The sequence below is a fragment of the Musa acuminata genome, chromosome BXJ2-9 (assembly GCF_036884655.1).
Source record: "Musa acuminata AAA Group cultivar baxijiao chromosome BXJ2-9, Cavendish_Baxijiao_AAA, whole genome shotgun sequence".
NCBI classification, from domain to species: domain Eukaryota; kingdom Viridiplantae; phylum Streptophyta; class Magnoliopsida; order Zingiberales; family Musaceae; genus Musa; species Musa acuminata.
The window spans coordinates 28,308,441-28,320,471 of NC_088346.1; the positions used below are offsets into that span (position 1 = coordinate 28,308,441).

The 12,031-nt window shown below is 40.8% G+C and overlaps 1 non-coding gene across 1 annotated transcript; it reads right to left on the reverse strand.

The window, feature by feature from the left end:
- Positions 1-790: 790 nt before the first annotated feature.
- TRNAL-CAA (transfer RNA leucine (anticodon CAA)) lies at positions 791-874 on the reverse strand. The gene has a single exon. It is a non-coding gene; the product is annotated as a tRNA-Leu (tRNA).
- Between the last annotated feature and the right edge of the window lie 11,157 nt (positions 875-12,031).

Below are 12,031 nucleotides of genomic sequence, written 5' to 3' on the forward strand. Positions count from 1 at the left end.
CGATCGGCCTCCTTGGAACTCTATAGGGGTTCCTCCCTCCAAGTTACTGCTCAAAGGCAACAGAAAATATTCATCTATTGCTTATCAAAAGAGGAGGAATACATGACTATTTATAGGGCTTCTAAACCCTAACTCCTAATAGGACTCCTATTCAAGACTCCTACTTCTAACCAGCTCTTAATAGGACTCCTACTCAAGACTCCTATTCTTTTACAACTCCTTATTCTTCTCTAAGAAACAACCTCCTAACCCAAGCCAGCATCTTCACCTCTTTAATAGGGGTCGGCTTAGGTAGGTTTTACATTAATGCCCCTCTCAATTTGGACTCTCCTAGCTAGAGTCCTAACAAAGGAATAAAAAAATTGCTTAGTGTATGCTTTCACTTCATCTAAATTCTCAATAAGATTATTATCTTTGTCTCTGCATTTCCTGATGAGGTTAACGGCTCTTCGAGTAGCAATGGAAGCATAAAAAAACTTAGTATTGATATCCCCTAAAGTAAGCCAATGTTGTTGAGACTCCTGTTTTGCTAAACTTTCCTCCTGCTTTAAGGCTTGCATGAAGTTATTTCTAGCTTCTGTCTCTTTGTCGATAAGATTCTCATCATGGGGCTGAAGTTGCAGCTCATGTTGCATTGCCTTTAGTTCCTTTCTACAAAATTGAACCCGGGTGGTAATATTGCCAAAGGTATTTGTATTCCACTCTTTAAGTGCTGCTTTGCAGGTTTTGAGTTTTTGACATAAGATGTAAGGGAGGGATAAAAAAAAATATATATATATATATATATTAGTGTCAGAAGTGGGATTTGAACCCACCCCCTCTCACGAAGACCAGAACTTGAGTCTGGCACCTTAGAACACTCGGCCATCCTGACGATTATCATTTTAAAGGCAAGGAATTGCCATCCTCAGTTCCTTGATGTTATCAGATCAGCTTGGAATGTTAATGTGCGTGGATCCCCCTCTTACATCTTATGTCAAAAACTCAAAGCCTGCAAAGCAGCACTTAAGGAGAGGAATACAAATACCTTTGGCAATATTACCACCCGAGTTCAATTTTGCAGAAAGGAACTATTGGCAATGTAACATGAGCTGCAACTTCAGCCCCATGTTGAGAATCTTATGTCAAAAACTCAAAGCCTGCAAAGCAGCACTTAAGGAGAGGAATACAAATACCTTTGGCAATATTACCACCCGAGTTCAATTTTGCAGAAAGGAACTATTGGCAATGTAACATGAGCTGCAACTTCAGCCCCATGATGAGAATCTTGTCGACAAAGAGATATAAGCTAGAAATAACTTTATGCAAGCCTTAAAGCTAGAGGAAAGTTTTGCAAAACAGAAGTCTCGACAACATTGGCTTAGTTTAGGGGATTCCAAGACTAAGTTTTTTTATACTTCTAGTGCTACTCTAAGATCCGTTAACCGCATTGGGAAATGCAGAGACAAAGATAACAATCTTATTGAGAATTTAGATGAGGTTAAAGCAGACACAGACCAATTTTTTTATTCCTTACTCAACCAAGTGGGGCAACCTAATAATATTCATGTGGAGCCAACTAAAAAGCTTGATTCGGGTGCGATTTCTATCCTCAATGCCCCAATTACAGATGACGAAATAGTAAGAGTTGTATTTAAGTCACCAAAACATAAAAAGCCCTAGTCCAAACGGATTTCCTACTGGATTTTACTAAATTACATGGTCTATTATTGGTAATGATGTGATTAAAGCTTGCCAACACTTTTTCTCTTCAGGTCATATTCCTAGAGAGATGAATGACACTTTTATTTCTTGAATTCCCAAGAATGCAGGGGCTGATTCACTAGAGAACTATCGACCCATATCTTTATGTAACTTTATTTACAAGATCATCTCCAAAGTGTTAGCAGATAGATTATAAAAGGTAATACACAAGATAATTAGTCCAAATCAAGCTACTTTCATCAAAGGGAGAAGTATACATCATAATATTCTGCTTGCTAATGACTTGGTCAAGGATCTGCACTAAAAAGCAAGAGGGACAAAAATGTTGAATCTCGTATTTTGATGATGAAACTACTTGATATATGTTTATGATTTAATCTGCGTTTTGAGTGACGTAGGATGCTTCGATCGGGATGAGACAATTAAAGCAGGAAAATTATGTTGTGCCGAAGGAACATGTTAGAAGATTGGACGTCGGGCCGGTGGATCGGTCGACGTATCGACAGAAGGCTTCGGGCCGTGGACTCGGGCATCGGGCCAAGAAGAGCGGGTATTGTACCAAGGATATCGGAGTTGCGGAGTCAACTGGCCGATTGGGCAATAGGCTGCAGGAGAGGACGATGCGTCGAAGAATCGGACGAAGCGTCGAGGGGCCAATGACATGCCGGACAACTTGGTTAAATTGCTTAGGATTAATTGTCTGGATCGAAGTTTTGTTTTAAGTGTGCAGGATTAACTACGATGAAAGTTAGACAAGCAGCAGGAGATGCACCGGAGTCAAGTTCATGATCACGTTGGGAGTTCGAGAGTTTGACGAAAGTTCGGACGGTCGTCGGTGGTTCTGTGGGAATAGATCCGAGAAGTCCAGAAGCTTGCCAAGCGAAGCTCGTCGGAACTCGCCAAGTGGATCATCGCAAGTCTAGGAGTTTGCCGGAGGTCCGCAGGAGGATCACCGAGGGTTCATCGGATGATCGACGGAAGTTCGCCGGAAACTCGCCGAAAGAAGCGATTGACGCACCGAAGCAAAGCTGCAGAAATTGTCTTAGATTTAATTGTAGTTAGCACGTTGATTAAGTTGGAAATGAGAGGTGATCCCATTAGCTTAATCCAGGGGCAATTGGGCCGAATGGAGCTAACCATTCGGACCCTGATTGCACTAGGAGGTGCAACCGCCCAAGCCAAGAGGTGGCACCGCTTGGGCTAAGTCTCCCAGGGAGACTGGGCGGTGCAACCGCTCAAGCCACGAGGTAGCACCGCCTGGGCTCAGTCTCCGAGCGAGATTGGGCGGTGCAACCGCCCCTGACAGAGGTAGCACCGCTTGGGCACGGTCTTCGAGCTCTGGCAGGAGAGGTGCAACCGCCTCAGTCAGGCGGTGGCACCGCCTTGGGCTCAATCTCCGAGCCAGACTCAGGCGGTGCAACCGCCCCTGATAGAGAGGTGCAACCGCCTGGGCTCAGTCTCCGAGCTCTACCAGGCGATGCAACCTCTCCAGTCAGGAGGTGCAACCGCCTGATCCCGGAATTACGGGATTTGATCGTTTTGAGCTCCAAATTTGAACTGGGTTGAAACCTATAAATACCCCACCCATTCAGCACAGAAAGAGCAAGAGACCTACACCGAAATCTTGATCTTCTCTGTGATTCTTGAGCTCAAAATTGTTGAAAAGCCTTTAAGTTCTCCTCCTTCTGTTCTTCAAAGTCTTGAGTTGTAAAGAGAGGAGAGAAAGGTTCTGTAAGGGTTGTCTCCTGATCCCGTCAAAAGGAGTGAAACTGTAAAAGGGCAGTTGGCCTTCGCCTATTGAAGGAAGGCCTCTAGTTGACGTCGGTGACCTCGTCGGTGGAGGAAGCCAAAAGTGGAGTAGGTCAAGACTGACCGAACCACTCTAAATCTCTGGTTTTCTTTTACTTTGAGCACCTTATCATTACTGCAAACCTCCTACATAGCTACTGCCCTCTGTGCTTTTACGAACAAGTCTCTAAGTTCTGATCTTTCCGAATCTGCATTCAGACGTAAATCGGTGTTTTCGTACAAACTTTACATTGCAGTTTACGTTTACGTTCTGATTCCATTTATAACTGCAAACTGTCTTCTGCGCTTTTACGAATAAGTCTCTAAGTTCTGATCTTTCCGAATCTGCATTCAGACATAAATCGGTGTTTTCGTACAAACTTTACATTACAGTTTACGTTTACATTCTGTTTCCATTGATAACTGCAAACTGTCTTCTGTGCTTTTACGAACGAGTTTCTAAGTTCAGATCTTTCCAAAACTGCGTTTAGACGTAAAACTGCGTTTATACATAAACTGCGCAAACTGTGTTTAGACGTAGAACTGCGTTTAGACGCAAACTGCGTTTAGACGTAAAACTACGTTTAGGCGTAAACTGCGCAACCTGCGTTTAGACGTAAAATTGCGTTTAGACGTAAAACTACATTTAGACGTAAACTGCGCAAACAGTGTTTAGACGCAAACTGCGTTTAAACGTAAACTGATTTTAGACGTAAACTGAGTTTAGACGCAAACTGCGTTCAGACGCAAACTACGTGCAGACGTAAACTGCGCTTAATCTTAAGTTATCTTATAATCGGCTTTACATCGAAATCGAACGAACGCAGCTTTCGTTTTTAGTCGCTGAAAGATTTCCGCTGCACTAATTCACCCCCCCCCTCTTAGTGCTCTCGATCCTAACAATTGGTATCAGAGTGGGGTATTTCTCATTTCGGATTTACACCCGAGAGATATGGCTCTTCAAGAGGGCTTTTCGGTCTTTCGTCCACCGTTCTTTAACGGATTCGACTACACTTATTGGAAAACTCGAATGAGAGTTTTCTTGATTTCTCTAAATCTGGATTTATGGAATATCGTTGAAAACGGTTTTCAACTTCCCTCTAAACCGATGAACGAATGGTTGGATTTAGAGAAGAAGTATTTTTCTTTAAACGCAAAGGCTATGAATGCCTTATTTTACGCTTTGGACAAAAATGAGTTCAATCGGGTTTCTTTGTGCGAAACGGCTTTCGATATTTGGCGCACTCTTGAAATCACGCACGAGGGAACTAGTAGAGTCAAAGACTCGAAAGTTAATATTTTACTGCATGATTTCGAGCTTTTTCATATGAAACCAAGCGAAACCATTGTTGACATGTACGCCTGTTTTACGGATGTCGTCAATGGTTTAAAATCACTTGGTAAAAGCTTTTCGGATTTTGAACTCGTTAACAAAGTTTTGCACTCACTTTCTAAAACTTGGGATTCAAAAGTAACTGATATTCAAGAATCGAAAAACTTGAACCAATTTCCACTTGAAGAACTAATTGGTTCATTGATCACATATGAAATGATGTGCAATGCACGTGAAGAACTTGAGAACCACCTTCCAAAGAACAGGAAGGATTTGGGACATAGAACGTTTGAAGACCACTCGAGCATAAGCTCAAGTGATGGTGAACTTAAACTACAAATGAAACAAAAATTAAAAAGTAAAAAGAACAGAACTACTTGCTTTGAACGCAAGAAGAAGAACAAAAATTGGAATGAATCGAGCTCCTCCGAAGACGAGGAGAAAGTCAACAAAGGCAAGGTGGCAAACTACGCCTTTTGCCTTTCGACGCTGAGGTAATCAAAATGCCTTTAATTTACTTTGAAATTACATGATGCTTTTCATAAAGCATTTTTCTTTTTTATTTAATTTTCTTGAAAATTACATGTTTAATAATTTTATAATGCAAATACAAACAATTAGGAATCATGCTTATCATTCTAGTAATTTTGAAAATAATCATGAAAATTGCATGTTTATGATAAACAAAATGATTTTGATTAAAATCAAAATTATATGAATCTCGTATTTTGATGATGAAACTACTTGATATATGTTTATGATTTAATCTGCGTTTTGAGTGACGCTGGATGCTTCGATCAGGATGAGACAATTAAAGCAGGAAAATCATGTTGTGCCGAAGGAACATGTCAGAAGATTGGACGTCGGGCCGGTGGATCGGTCGACGTATCAACATAAGGCTTCGGGCCGTGGACTCGGGCATCGGGCCAAGAAGAGCGGGTATTGTGCCAAGGATATCAGAGTTGCGGAGTCAACTGGCCGATTGGGCAATAGGCTGTAGGAGAGGACGATGCGCCGAAGAATCGGACGAAACATCGAGGGACCAATGACATGCCGGACAACTTGGTTAAATTGCTTAGGATTAATTGTCTCGATCGAAGTTTTGTTTTAAGTGTGCAGGATTAACTACGATGAAAGGTAGACAAGCAGCAGGAGTTGCGCCGGAGTCAAGTTCATGATCACGTTGGGAGTTCGAGAGTTCGACGAAAGTTCGGACGGTCATCGGAGGTTCTGTGGGAATAGATCCGAGAAGTCCAGAAGCTTACCAAGCGAAGCTCGCCGAAACTCGCCAAGTGGATCGTCGTAAGTCCAGGAGTATGCCGGAAGTCCGCAGGAGGATCACCGAGGGTTCATCGGATGATCGACGGAAGTTCGCCGGAAACTCGCCGGAAGAAGCGATTGACGCACCGAAGCAAAGCTGCAGAAATTGTCTTAGATTTAATCATAGTTAGCACGTTGAATAAGTTGGAAATGGGAGGTGATCCCATTAGCTTAATCCAGCGGTAATTGGGCCCTTGAAAAACTGAAATTGGGCCGAATAGAGCTAACCATTCGGACCCTGATTGCACCAGGAGGTGCAACCGTCCAAGCCAGGAGGTGGCACCGCCTGGGCTAAGTCTCCCAGGGAGATTGGGCGGTGCAACCGCTCCAGCCAGGAGGTAGCACCGCCTGGGCTCAGTCTCCAAGCGAGACTGGGCGGTGCAACCTCCCCTAACAGAGGTAGCACCGCTTGGGCTCGGTCTTCGAGCTCTGGCAGGAGAGGTGCAACCGCCTCAGTCAGGAGGTGGCACCGCCTGGGGCTCAATCTCCGAGCCAGACTCAGGCGGTGCAACCGCCCCTGATAGAGAGGTGCAACCGCCTGGGCTCAGTCTCCGAGCTCTACCAAGCGGTGCAACCTCTCCAGTCAGGAGGTGCAACCGCCTGATCCCGAAATTCCAGGATTTGATCGTTTTGAGCTCCAAATTTGAACTGGGTTGAAACCTATAAATACCCCACCCATTCAGCACAGAAAGAGCAAGAGACCTACACCGAAATCTTGATCTTCTCTGTGATTCTTGAGCTCAAAATTGTTGAAAAGCCTTTATGTTCTCCTCCTTCTGTTCTTCAAAGTCTTGAGTTGTAAAGAGAGGAGAGAAAGGTTCTATAAGGGTTGTCTCCTGATCCCGTCAAAAGGAGTGAAACTGTAAAAGGGCAGTTGGCCTTCGCCTATTGAAGGAAGGACTCTAGTTCACGTCGGTGACCTCGTCGGTGGAGGAAGCCAAAAGTGGAGTAGGTCAAGACTGACCGAACCACTCTAAATCTCTGGTTTGCTTTTACTTTGAGCACCTTATCATTACTGCAAACCTCCTACATAGCTACTGCCCTCTGCGCTTTGACGAACAAGTCTCTAAGTTCTGATCTTTCCGAACCTGCATTCAGACGTAAATCGGTGTTTTCGTACAAACTTTACATTGTAGTTTACGTTTACATTTTGATTTCATTTATAACTGCAAACTGTCTTCTGCGCTTTTACGAACAAGTCTCTAAGTTCTGATCTTTCCGAATCTGCATTCAGACGTAAATCGGTGTTTTCGTACAAACTTTACATTGCAGTTTACGTTTACGTTCTGATTCCGTTTATAACTGCAAACTGTCTTCTGTGCTTTTACGAATGAGTTTCTAAGTTCAGATCTTTCCAAAACTACGTTTAGACGTAAAACTACGTTTAGACGTAAACTGCGCAAACTGTGTTTAGACGTAGAACTACGTTTAGACGCAAACTGCGTTTAGACATAAACTACGCAACCTGCGTTTAGACGTAAAACTGCATTTAGACGTAAACTGCGCAAACAGTGTTTAGACGCAAACTGTGTTTAAACGTAAACTGAGTTTAGACATAAACTGAGTTTAGACGTAAATTGCGTTCAGACGCAAACTGTGTGCAGACGTAAACTACGCTTAATCTTAAGTTATCTTATAATCGGCTTTTACATCGAAATCATTTTTTATCGAACGAACGCAGCTTTTGTTTTGAATCGCTGAAAGATTTCCGCTGCACTAATTCACCCCCCCCCCCTCTTAGTGCTCTCGATCCTAACAAAAAATCTGTTTTAAAGTTGATCTACGAAAAGCCTTTGACTCAGTTAATAGGAACTTTATCTATAAGATACTCATCGGTATGAACTTCCCTCGATAATGGGTTAATTAGATTCAATGTTGCTTAGAAACTCTAAAGTTTTCAATACTCTTCAAAGGCTCACCTATTGGTTTTTTTGTGAGCAAGAATGGCATCCGACAAGGCGATCCACTCTCTTCATATCTCTTTACTATTGCAATGGAAGGACTCAGCTGTATGTTGGAATATGCAGTCTCTGAAGGTAGTGTTATATCTACTGGCATTCACAAAACCCATTGTCAACCTATCCTGCAAAAAATAAAGAACATAATTTCCTCCTAGAAAAATAGGCTTCTTTCAAAAGCAAGACGACTTGAACTCATCCGTTCGGTGTTGTACTCTTACTCTATATATTGGTCTAATGCATTTCTTCTGCCTATTGGACTTCTCCAAGATATTGAACGGTTATTAATTAACTTCTTCTGGAATGACACAAATGATAAGACAATGCATATGATAAATTGGGATAGCATCTGCAAACCGAAAGATGAAGGGGGGCTGAACCTAAGAAATACTAGAGATTGGCATAAAGCATGTTTGGTAAAGCAATTGTGGGACCTTTTGCAAAACAAATGTTTCTTATGGTCACAATGGGTTTCTACTAGGTATCTTTCAAAAGAATCGATTTGGAAAATTTTAACAAGAACATACAACTCTGCAGCTTCGAAAGGAATTTTAAAGGCAAGGAATTGACTTATCAAACATATTTCTTATGCAATCTCAACTGGAAATAATACTAATATGTGGTACGATCCTTGGGTGAACGGGAAAAATATATTTTAATTATATGGTGATAGAATACGAGAAGATCTTGGGGCTCCTAAAGAGTGGAAGGTTTCCGAGTTCAATGCTAATGGTACCTGATGTCTCCCTACTCCTATTTCTCCTAAAATGTTATAACTTTGGCCGACTATCACAACTATTTCAATCAGGAACAACTCTTCAGATATACTTATTTGGCTTCATGACAATGGCAAATTTAGTGCCACATCCACATGTAATCAAATTAGGCAAAGAAATAACAAGTGGCTCCCAAGCAGTTGGACATGGGATCGACCGAGATCATAGAGACATTCCTTATGTACACGACAGGCCCTTCTGAATAAACTACCTACAATAGACAATATGAAAAGAAGAGGTATCCATCATGTTAACCGATGCTCCCTTTGCATGCAACAAGAAGAAACTATTGACCATCTCTACTTTGCTTGTGACTATTCTAAATGGATATGGAAGGAGATTCTCCAGCAATTTGAACTCAATAGAATGCCGCAACCAAACTTGCATCAAGAATTAGGTGACCTCATGCAACATTTTCAAGAAAATGGCCTCTTACAAAATTGGCAAAAGTTATATTCAGATGCGTTATTTGGTGGATGTGGAAGGAAAGATATAGCAGAATCTTTGAGTGTCAACACACAAACAATGCTCATCTCTTGACAGAGATTATTAGAGACTCAAAATCATGTATGGAGAACGATCTTAAAATGGAGCACTTTACACGAAGAGAAAAAGATATTTTTATCAAATTCAATTTTTCTATTAGCTAAAGATCTTGGGCATGATGTTAAAAGCTGCACCCATAGGTAATCTTGGCATATCTGGACTTCACATTTTATTTGTTGGCCATAGTTACGAGTTATAGTCTACAGCATGTATAGTCATAACTACCGCATGAGTACTATACGAGTTACCCAGCTTCGCCAATAACTTGTATAGACAAAACTATTTGTAGAAACTTTACACAAAATCAATTTACTTTTACTTATAAAAAAAAGTGAAGTCTATATGGGTCCTTACGTTAAAGATAAAGATTTTACTACTAACACTCTAGGGGTTTGTGAGAAAAGTCTATCAGTTCCTTATCTAAGCCTCCCACTCATATCCATTGGCATGCACAAAATCAATTTACTTTTACTTATCAAAAAAAAAATGGGGGGGGGGGGGTGGGGGGGATCCATGCACATTAACATTCCAAGCTGATCTGATAACATCAAGAAACTGAGGATGAGTACTCCACATGTTAAAGAATCTAAACGGTTTCTTGCCTTTTGGTGTTGCTTTATCTCCGTGTATGTACATTAAAGAATGATCAGAAAACAATGGAGCATCATACTCAAGAAGTGAATCAGGATAAACTATTAAGCATTCTTGATTAATTAGACATCTATCTAGTTCAGCAATTATTTTTCTGTTAGCATCACCTTGATTACTCTAGGAGAGCCAATTACCCACAGATTTCATATCAGTCAATGCAGTAGTATCTATGTAATCATTAAAACTTTGAAGCTGACTTTCTAAAAGCTGTCTACCCCCCACTTTTTCATTTGTGTACCGAACAGTATTAAAGTCACAAAGAACAATCCAAGGTACATTAAGACAGCCATCTGCAATGTTAGTTAGATCAGTCCACCGTGTATTTCTTTCTTGCATACTGTTTGAAGCATATATACTAGTGAAATTGAATTGACATCCATTCTTTTTGTCCTATACCTTAAGATGGATGAATTGATCAGTAGCAGAAATAATCCAAGCATTAATAGAGTTAGGATGCTAAAATACCCATATTCTACCAAAAGTTTCATGAGAGTCATTGGTAAACAGTTCTGCATCCGACCATATTAGATTCTTTTGAGCTTGAACACTTGATTGTTTAATTTTTGTTTCCACTAGAATAACAATATCACATACGGCAGACTTGATTATTCTGTTGAGCTCCCGACATTTTTCAGGCTTATTAAGTCCATGAACATTCCAAAAGGTTATCTTCATTAGAAATATAACAAATGGAAAAGGTAGTAGGGTATTCATCCTATGACTTTGGATGGACAGTTCCATCCTTTTTCATATCTGTCGATTTTATATTTTTCTCCCACATAATATCTTTACCTTTTAAGACTTTATTCCTATATTTATCCACTTCATCCACAGCTTGCAGATGTTTAACCTTTAAAATACCTTGATTCAAGTAGTCATGGTTAGCAGAGTTTGTTAAAGCGCAATAGGATTGTTGAGGCACAATATCCTGGTTAGTACTTGTTAGGGTAGCCTGGCTAGAGAGGTCAATTGAGGCAAGAGTTTGTTGAGGCAGAATATCCTTATTGGCGAGGTTTGTTGTGGCCTGAGTTTGTTGAGTAAGAATATCTTTGCTGGCGAGGATTGTTTGGGCCTGAGTTTGTTGAGACACAAGGTCTTGGTTGGTGCAATGAGTGGATATTGGAATTCCAATTATCGATGGATCCGATTATATAGGAACAGATGAAGTTCCTGACATATGTTTTTCCTGTTCACGAGTACCATGGGAAACTTCTGATGTGGAAGGCTTCGACGTAATAGGAAGAAATAAAATTCATGATTTTTCCTTCTGTCCACAGTGCTATCCCTGCATGTTGGAAGACTCAATAGTCTTTGCCACCACCGGTGCTACTACCACTGGAGGAGACTCGCCTTGTTGTTGAGGCGCCTTGGCGTGGCCGTGTAACATCCCTCATTTCTGAATTTTCGTATAAGTTTCTAGTTGTAATGTAAGTATCTATTTTAAATTTGATAAAAGAGCCAAGGTATGAATCTGAGAACTTATTCATAAGATTTGGGGGAATTGTTCAAAAATAAAAATAAAAATCTGAGGACCTACATGTAAACCCTGAGGACCTAATCGTAAATAAAATAATACAAGGACTAAATTGCAAAATGCACAACATTATAAATCCCACCATTTATGCCTCTCTGCCTTCATTCTTAAGAAACCAAAGAAGGCAGCTGTGTGGAAGAACAGGAGAAAGAGAGAAAGAAAAGAGAAGAAGAAGGGAGAAGAATAAGAAGAAAAAATTTGGGGCTTTGAGGTTTCTTTTTCAAATCTTCTCATTTAGGGTCATAATTCTCAAAGGCAAGTGTTCTAACCCCATCCTATAGAAATATTAGTCTATGTTCCTATATTGATTCTGAAAGATTCATGCTTAGAACATGATATTTTTCTCTTTGGACAAAAAAACCAAGGATCTGAAATTTTTCGGTAAACTGACCCCTATACACTTTTTCAGCTATAATTTTTA